This window comes from Molossus molossus, unplaced genomic scaffold (assembly GCF_014108415.1).
Source record: "Molossus molossus isolate mMolMol1 unplaced genomic scaffold, mMolMol1.p scaffold_m16_p_15, whole genome shotgun sequence".
Lineage (NCBI taxonomy): Eukaryota > Metazoa > Chordata > Mammalia > Chiroptera > Molossidae > Molossus > Molossus molossus.
Genome location: NW_023425350.1, coordinates 43396194 through 43405232, shown reverse-complemented (window position 1 = coordinate 43405232; position 9039 = coordinate 43396194). Strand labels below are relative to the sequence as shown.

General features: G+C 39.4%; 1 pseudogene; it reads right to left on the bottom strand.

The window, feature by feature from the left end:
• Positions 1 to 977: 977 nt before the first annotated feature.
• Positions 978 to 1217, bottom strand: LOC118631251 (annotated as a pseudogene).
• Between the last annotated feature and the right edge of the window lie 7822 nt (positions 1218 to 9039).

The following is a 9039-nucleotide window of genomic DNA, read 5'->3' as shown; positions in this document are numbered from 1 at the left end:
AACAGTGGTGCCCACCTGTAGAATAGTCTGTCCCATGGGATAGTGAATTCTCCATTGTAATTTTTTTTAAATTGTTTAAAAAGAAGTTGGATGACATTTTTTAGGTAAACTGACAGGAGAGCTGGGCTGCAGGGCTTCTAAAATTCTAACAGAAAAATCCTAGAATCTGAGTATAGTATTTGGCTATGTCTCCCTCTAGTGGTCATTATGCAGAATTAACAAAAATGAATTAAAAATCTCATACCCCTAAAGCTAGGGTTTGTGACTTGCAGAGTATCTAAATTCCGTTTTATGGCCAATTCTGCATACAATCCATATAGGCATATGGTCATTTATTGCTTGAATCACATTGATGATAAATGTAAATCTGAAGTGGCTGCATTAGGAAGATGCCATTGGGTAAGTAGACTTCTGTGCCAGGCACATAAAGTCAGGGGGTGGAGCATAAGACAAATTAGATTCCTGCCTTCATGGGGCTTATATTCTAGTATGGAAAAACAGGTAATCAATAATCAATAAGAAAGTTGCAGCCTATGATTAGTGCTATGCAGGAAATAAACAGAGTGTTGTGACAGGGACCAAGGAGGATGAACTATTTTGGATAGGGTGGTCAGGGGAGACATTTTTGAAGACATGATAGTTGGATGAGAAAAGGCAGAAGAGTATTCTGCGAAGGAACGGCAAGTGAAAAGGCCCAGCGATGGGAAAGAGGTCGTCCTGCTCTAGTTGCTAACAGAAGATTGGCGCCACGAGAACAAAATTAGCAAGTAGCGTAAGGCATAAGCTGTGGTTGGAGGAGACGACAGGGGCCACGTCATGCCAGCCCTCGTAGGCCACGGGCAACCTCAGAAGCCATGGAGCGTTCACCAATGACAACTTTTTTTTCCCTGCCTTTATTGTGAGCAGCAGGTGGGCCCGTTCCAGCAATAGTAAAACAATTAATTTACAAAAGCAGGGATTCAGTGAAGCTGCCTAGTTGGAACCCTTGGGAGCTCATATGTAGATGCCAACCCAGAGCAGCAGGAAGAGGATGCCAAAGCCCATGAAGAGTGAGGCCACCAAGGAGATGAGCAGCTCTTCGTAGATGTCCCGAGTGTACTTGGTGGAGGTGACCTCATAAACGAAGAACATGCCAGTGACCAACAGTACCATGGTCAGATGGGGAAGACAGCTGGGTTCACTGGGCTGGTGTATCTGCTCATGGCCTTGAGCTCCATTCTGCCGGGCACAGGGTACCAATGACAACTTTCATTGGATCTTAACAAATAGCATTTATTTTAAAAGTTAATTTTAGTGAAATCATCTATACCTATACTTTATTTCTAAACAAATGGAAGAAATCTTTTTTAATGAGAATTTGATTTCATAATAACTGATTTGATCTGTTGGCTCATCAGACCATGGATTTCCTTGGCACTAAACACTCTTTCTGTATGGGCAATGAAACAGGATATTGAATTAGAACAGCAGGTTCTTTGTTGAAAAACATTTTTATTTATATAGGATACTGTTCTTTTGAAGGAAATGAACATCACATTCAAGGTCTGGTTCCCTTCTGGGGACAAATTGGAGAAAGCTTTCTCTTTTTATGAGTATGACATTCATATCTGAACTGCCTTATCCAAAAAAGAAGACTTCCCAGAATTAGCAAAGCCCTAAAATATGATAGTTCTTCTGCAATGTGAAGAACTTAACATGACTTATATTTTGTCAAAAGATTTCAGAAGCAAGTTTCACATTTAAAGCTCAATGTAAAGTAGTTAGCCTTTTTGGATTGAAGTATTTCTTACTTTAGAAGAAGCACTGTGAGAAATGAGGAAGATAAATGCTACACAAAAGCAATGCTGTTACGTTTATAAAAGGAAATTGTTCAGTGTGATTCTATGGTTGGCAGACGGCTCGCATACAGCCAGTGAGCCCACTGTGCTGTGCTGTGTTAGGCACACTGTGTAGTTGTACCAAGGAGAGGGCCTTACCTACTTGTGCATCAGAACCCTGAGCACTAGGGAAGTAGGATGATGGTAAAGCTCACTTCATTAGATAATGCAAGGTATGTGAACATGTTCGTTTTCTAGACAGAGAATACAGTACTAGACCCTGGTTCAAAACAGGCAACTGTAAGAATGGCACTGGGCTAGAAGGAGGAAGTGAAGAGGGAGGGAAGAGGACTAAATGGATTGACTGTATCATCAAAGGTGACATGGCACGAGGTAAAGAATATCAGGGTTGTCTACTACCACCACCACCCTAAATACTTTCCCCATCAATAGGGAGTGAGAGCAATAGTTCACTGGAGATCTTCAAATTTAACCAGGTTTACATTTTTGTTGTTGAAGGTTAAATCATATTCTACAACATATTAGTATAAGCATATCTTGGAGTATTTGACTCCTCTATATTATGTCTTTGTGAGTGTTGACACACGATTTTTTTTTTTTAATCTTTATTGTTGGATGTAAAATGTATTACAGATGTTCCACATTTTTCCCCCATTGACCCCCTCCTCCCCACTCCCGCCCCCCTCCTGCCTTTTCCCACACTATCGTCTGTGTCCATTGGTTATGCATATAAGTTCTTTGGTTTATTTCTTCCCATCCCCCCAACCCCTTTCCCTTTGAGGTTTGTCAGTCTAGCAATGAATTTGTGCTTCTTAATCTCTTCACCTTCTTCACCCATTTCCCCAACCCCCCTCCCAACTGGCAACCAACAAAATGTTCTCTGTATCTATGAGAATGTTTCTGTTCTACCTGTTCATTTTGTTTGTAGATTCCATTGTTGATAGATATGTATTCATTGCCATTTTGTTTGTTCATATATTTTATCTTTTTCTTCAAAAAGACCCTTCATCATTTCATATAATAACGGTTTGGTGGTGATGAACTTCTTTAACTTTTTCTTGTCTGGGAAACTCTTTATATGGCCATCAATTCTAAATGACAGCTTTGCAGGATAGAGTAATCTTGGTTGTAGGTTCTTGGTTTTCATCACTCTGAATATTTCTTGCCACTCCCTTCTGGCCTGCAAAGTTTCTTTTGAGAAATCAGCTGACAGTCTTATGGGAACTTCCTTGTAGGTAACTAGCTGCCTTTCTCTTGCTGCTTTTAAGATTCTCTCTTTGTCTTGAACCTTTTGCATTTTGATGATGATGTGTTTTGGTGTGGGCCTCTTGGAGTTCATCTTGTTTGGGATTCTCTGTGCTTCCTGGACTTGGATGTCTGTTTCCTTCACCAAGTTATTGTTTCAAACAGGTTTTCAATTTCTTGTTCTCGCTCTTCTCCTTCTGGCACCCCCAAGATGCGAATGTTGGCACGCTTGAAGTTGTCCCAGAGGCTCCTTACACTATCCTCATTTTTTTGGATTCTTTTTTCTTTTTGCTGTTCTGATTGGGGATTTTTTGCTTCCTTATATTCCAAATTGATGGTTTGCTCCTTGGATTTACGTACTCTATTATTGAAGCTGTGTAAATTATTCTTTATTTCAGCTAATGCCTCCTTCAATTCTAACTGTGTATCCATGATTTCTAACTGGTCCTTTTTTATGCTCCTGAGGCCCTCCCTAAGTTCACTGAGGTTCTCACTAAGTTCATTGAGCATCCTTATAAGCAGTATTTTGAACTCAGCATCTGTTAGGTTGCTTATCTCCATTTTGCTTAGTTCTTTTCTTGGGGTTTTATTCTGTTCTTTCATTTGGGACCTGTTTCTTTGTCTCCTCATTTTGGCTGACTCCCTGTGTTTGTTTCAGTGTATTACTTAATGAGAGGTATGGGGCTAGCTGGGACCAGATGCTGCTCATTTGAAAGAATTTAGAAAAAACCTGAAGCAGGATCCAAGACAGGCCAATCCTATGGTTAAGCAAGTGGCAACATCTTGGGTGGGTTTGAAAGTTGGGTGGGGTGGGGCGGGGCCTCAGGGAGTCAGCAGGGCGGGGCTACCAGTGTGAGCCAGGTTGCTGGAGTCCCAGATATGGAGACTGTCTGCCGCCCCAGGGAAGGGCTCACCAAAGGAACAAAGGCCTCTTACAGCACGTTTGTCCTGGAGAAAGCCCCCTTGCTCCAGTGCCAAACAGCTCAGTTCTTCCCTGTATGTCTCTGGCACCCCTTGAGCTGCCTCCCCTCCAAGCTTAGAGGGAGAGAGTCCGATAAGTCTGTGCGCGGGCCCTTTAAGAAGCTGCCTGGGGCTCCAGCCACATCAGCTTCCCTGAGCCTCAGTTCCTGCTGGTTTTTCCAGCCAGAATTTATGGGGACTTCTCTTCCTGGCACTGGAACCCTGAGCGGGGCACCTGGTGTGAGACGGGGACCCCTCAGTCCTCAGGAAGGACCTTCCCAGCCGAGGTATCCTCCTGATTTTTATCCGCCACACGTGGGTGTGGGACCATCCCGTTGTGCCTCCGCCTCTGCTGCAGCCATCGCCACCACCGCCACCGCCCCTCACGCCTCCGCCCCTCCTACCAGTGGATGTGGCTGCTGCTTTAATTCCGTAGTTGTAGGACTTCCATTCAGCTTGATTTCAGGCGGTTTTGAATGATAGTTGTTCTGTAGTTTAGTTGTAACTTTGATGTGGTTGTGGGAGGATGTGATACTGCGTTTACCTATGCCGCCATCTTGACCGGAAGTCTTGACATATGATTTTAATGCCCAAGTATGCATTTTTATATATAATCAAGAGGTACAAAGTGATGAAATTGAACTGTTCTATTTATATTTATAGGATTATTTTATTGAATATGATGAACACTAAAAGCAGAATTTTCATTTTGTCACTAACAACTGATAACATGCAGTGGTTGCTCATCAGCTCATGCCCATATTTATCCCTGGGCTACATTATGGCTGAACTGACCTAATGAAACAAAGCTTCTGCATGTCTCTTACTCTGTATGTGCACTTCTGTATTATTTCTGTATGTGAACTTACTCAATGATGTCAGCCACTCAAAAGTTCTGTGCATGGCCCTGGCCAGTTTTGCTCAGTGGTTAGAGTGTCAGCCTGCGGTCCAGAGAGACCTGGGTTTGGTTCCTGCTAAGGGCACGTACCTCGGTTGCAGTTTGTCCCCGGCCCTGGTTGAGTCGTGCAGGAGGCAGCCACTTGATGTATCCCTTTCATGTCGATGTTTCTCTCTCTTCCTCTTTCTCCATCCCACTTTATCTGAACAAAAAATGGAAAAATGTCCTCGGGTGAGGATAAAACAAACAAACAAAAGTTCTGTGCATCATATTGTTCACATTCTAAACTTAGGTAATGAGTTGATGGATACAGCACCAAAAGCCTCTAGATTCAGTGAACATGTTGGGTTGTAATCAGCTGTGCTTATAAGATAGGTCAAGTTGAAAATAAACGCTGGCTAAGAAGTACACAGAGTTTTGGGGAAAAAATTACAATGTCCAGTTCCCAAAGCATTCATTTTGCCTAGAATGCTCTACACCTGGCACTTTACATGGCTTTTACTTTCTCAACTTAAATATCATCTCCTCAAAAGGATAAATTAAGGAACAATATCCATTTAAGAAATGAGCAGAAATAAAAACATAGTTCTATAAAAAGGTCAATAGCTGGACAAACTCAAATTGAGAAAGAATTAGAGAATTAGTAAATTGGGAAATAGTAGTGAGAAATTCACCCAGGACCCAATGTAAAGAAAAATATAAACAATCAGTTAAAGATGTGAAGGATACATTTGGGAGGCTTTAGGGATATCTAATAAGAGTTCCAGGAAAAATGGAGGAAATTTTGAACATGCAATATTTGATAACAAATTTAAATAATTATAAAATTAAAGAAAGATGTATATTCTTAAATGACACTACGTTCCAAATATCAAGCAGTAGATATGTGAATAAATTCACACACTAGGCACTTTACATCATAGATAATGAGAAAATATGAAAGCAGCCAGAAGAAAAGGACACATTATCTACAAAGGGATTACAATTTAATGGGCAAATTAGCTTCTCATAAAAAATAATAGATGTCAGAAGACAAAGGAGTAATATTACAAAAATGCTGAGAAAAAATAACCATCAGCCTAGAATTTCATACCCAGTTAAATTATCGTTCAACAAAAAACAAAAGTAAAACTTGTCACAGACTCTTAATGAAGAAACTTAAGAATCTTTTTTTTTTTTTTTTTTAAATCAAGAAGAGAATGGAACCCTGAAAAAGGCATATGGTTCAGCCCTGGCTGGTTTGGTTCAGCGGCTGGAGCATTGGCCTGCAGACCAGAGAGTCCCGGATTTGGTTCCCGCTAGGGGCATGTACCAAAAAAAAAAAAAAAAAAAGTATATGGTACAAAAACAAACAACTGAACAACAACAAAAAAAGAGCAGGCACAGATAAAATATATCTTGAAATGTATTTATGTGATTGAAAAATCCTCCATAAAATAAAATTTTATGTTTTAATTAAAAAGATAAAAAATAAAACTCTCTTCAATAAAACTGTATTCATTCATGTGTATAAAAGTGTGTGTGTGTGTGTGTGTTCAATGGGTAAGTATGCTAAGTCCTTTAAAACAGTTTACCAACATCCAGCTTTAACAGTAATCAATATTTTGCCAATTTTGTTTTATGCATCACTAAAGTCCTTAAGAGGATACGTTATGAGGACTTCTCTTCTTGGCACTGGAAGCCTGAGCTGGGCATCTGGTATGGGAGGGGGACCTGTCACTCTTCAGAAAGGACCTTCCTCCTTTTTTTATCCAAAATCCTCCTGATTTTTATCCATAACACATGGGTGTGGGATCAGTCCATCCATGCCTCCTACCAATCTCAATGTGGCTTCTTTAATTTTGTAGTTGTAGTACTTCCATTCAGCTCAATTTCAGGTGGTTCTGAATAATGGTTGTTCTGTAGTTTAGTTGTAATTTTGATGTGGTTGTGGGAGGGGGCGAGTACCATGGTTACCTACGCCACCATCTTTATATATTATCCCATAGAAGGATTTAAATTAAAGGAAGGTAATAAACGTAAGAAAAACAAAACTAAAAAGGAAAACAAAGCAAATTATATTAAAATTAGAAAGTTGTTTTTATCGAGTATCAGCACAAAGAGAATAAACCAGGAGAAGCTACTTGTCACATATATCCAGACTATGTAAAGAAAACCAATGAATCAATAGGAAAGAGACAAATAACCCATTTAAAAATGGGCAAAATACATGGACATGCATTTTAGAGAAGAGAAACCAAGAATAAAGAATGCACATATGAAAAGATGTTGAGCCTCATTCATTAGCAGGGAAATACGGAATATAAAATAGAGAGTTTATTTCACATTTACTATACCAGCAAAAATTTTAAAGTCTGATCATTTCAAGTGGAGCAAAAAGGACATACATATTCTGATGGATAGGATAAAAATGGTTACAACCTCTATGGTAAACAATTTGATATAACCTAGAATTTTCTCATTAAAAAATAGGATTAATGATATCAACCTTATAGAGTTGTTTTGAGGATTAAGTGATTAGCATGTTTTTAGGAAGGTATTACCATGCTCATTTTTTTTTAAATAGGAAAGTGAGACAAAGGTTTAAGTAATCTGTCTCTGAACTGGGAGAAGCTATCTGCAATGCATATAAATGACAAAGCATGAGTATCTGGAATGTGTAAATACAATTTACAGTTAAGAAAAAGGCAAAGAACTTAGTAAAAAAGGGTGGATTCACAGAATAGGAAATGCAAATGGTTAAGAAACATATGAAAGATACTCAGCCATTTTAATAATTGGGGAAAGACAAAGCAAACAAACAAACAAAAAAATACAATACCAATGAAAAATACACCGTGAAGCATGACTGCTGTAGGCATATAAACTGATTCTGCTTTAGAAGGAATTGTCAATGTCCTGTAAAGTTGAAAATGTGTACAGCTTGTAATTCCTCTCTTAATATATACCCTGGAGCAGTGGTCTTCAAACCTAACCTGTGGTTATATATGAAGATTTTGGCAGGGTATTGGGGTAGTCATAGTTAAGAGACTCCTCAGCTTGCATGTGTAGTTTCTCCCAGTGACTCCTGTATGCTTCTTTCCCATCTCTTCTTTCACAATTGCCCTTCTTCCACTCTTCAAAAGGAAAAGTTGGAATTCTCCTTCTTTAATAAACTTTTCCTTAATTTAACTCTTCCATCCCCTAATAACTGTCAAAGAGGAGAGAGAGAGAGAGAGAGAGAGAGAGAGAAAGAGAGAGAGAGAGAGAGAGAGAGAGACTAGTGAGAATAAAGCAAAGAGAATGCCAAGAAAGGAAATGAATGTTAAAAATAGTTTTTATCTCCAACTTTTCAGTTATTTTTATTTTTTAATTATCTAAGATTTTTAATAAGAATTTCAGATTTTATCTGTTTTTTTTTTTACTTTTACTTATTCATTTATTTAAATTAATTAATTTATTTTTGTTACTGATGTTTCTCCACTGATTCCCCTTCCCCCTCCCTCCCCGCCCCGTCCCCAGCTTTGTTGTCCATGTCCACTGTTCATGCATACATGCATATAACTTCTGTGGTTTATCTCTCCCCCCACCCCATCTTCTGGTGATTGTCAGTCTGTTTCCTATTTCCACATCTCTGGGACTACCCCATTCCTCAGACTGTTATGTTCATTATACTCCACAAATAAGTGGGATCATGTGATATTTGTCTTTTTCTGCTTGGCTTGTTATGCTTAGGATAATACTCTCCAGGTCCTCCCATGTTGTCTCAAAGGATAAGAGATCTTTCTTTCTTACAGCTGCGTAGTACTCCATTGTGTATATGTACCACAACTTTTTTATCCATTTGTCTACTGATGGACATTTGGGCTGTTTCCAGATCTTAGCTATTGTAAATAGCGCTGCTATGAACATGGGGGTACATATATTCTTTCTGATTGGTGTTTCAGGCTTCGTAGGGTATATTCCTAGAAGTGGGATCACTGGGTCAAATGGCAGTTCAATTTTTAACTTTTTGAGGTAACACCATAGTGTTTTCCATAGTGGCTGCACCAGTCTGCATTCCCACCAGCAGTGTACTAGAGTCCCCTTTTCTCCACACCCTCGCCAACACGTTTTATG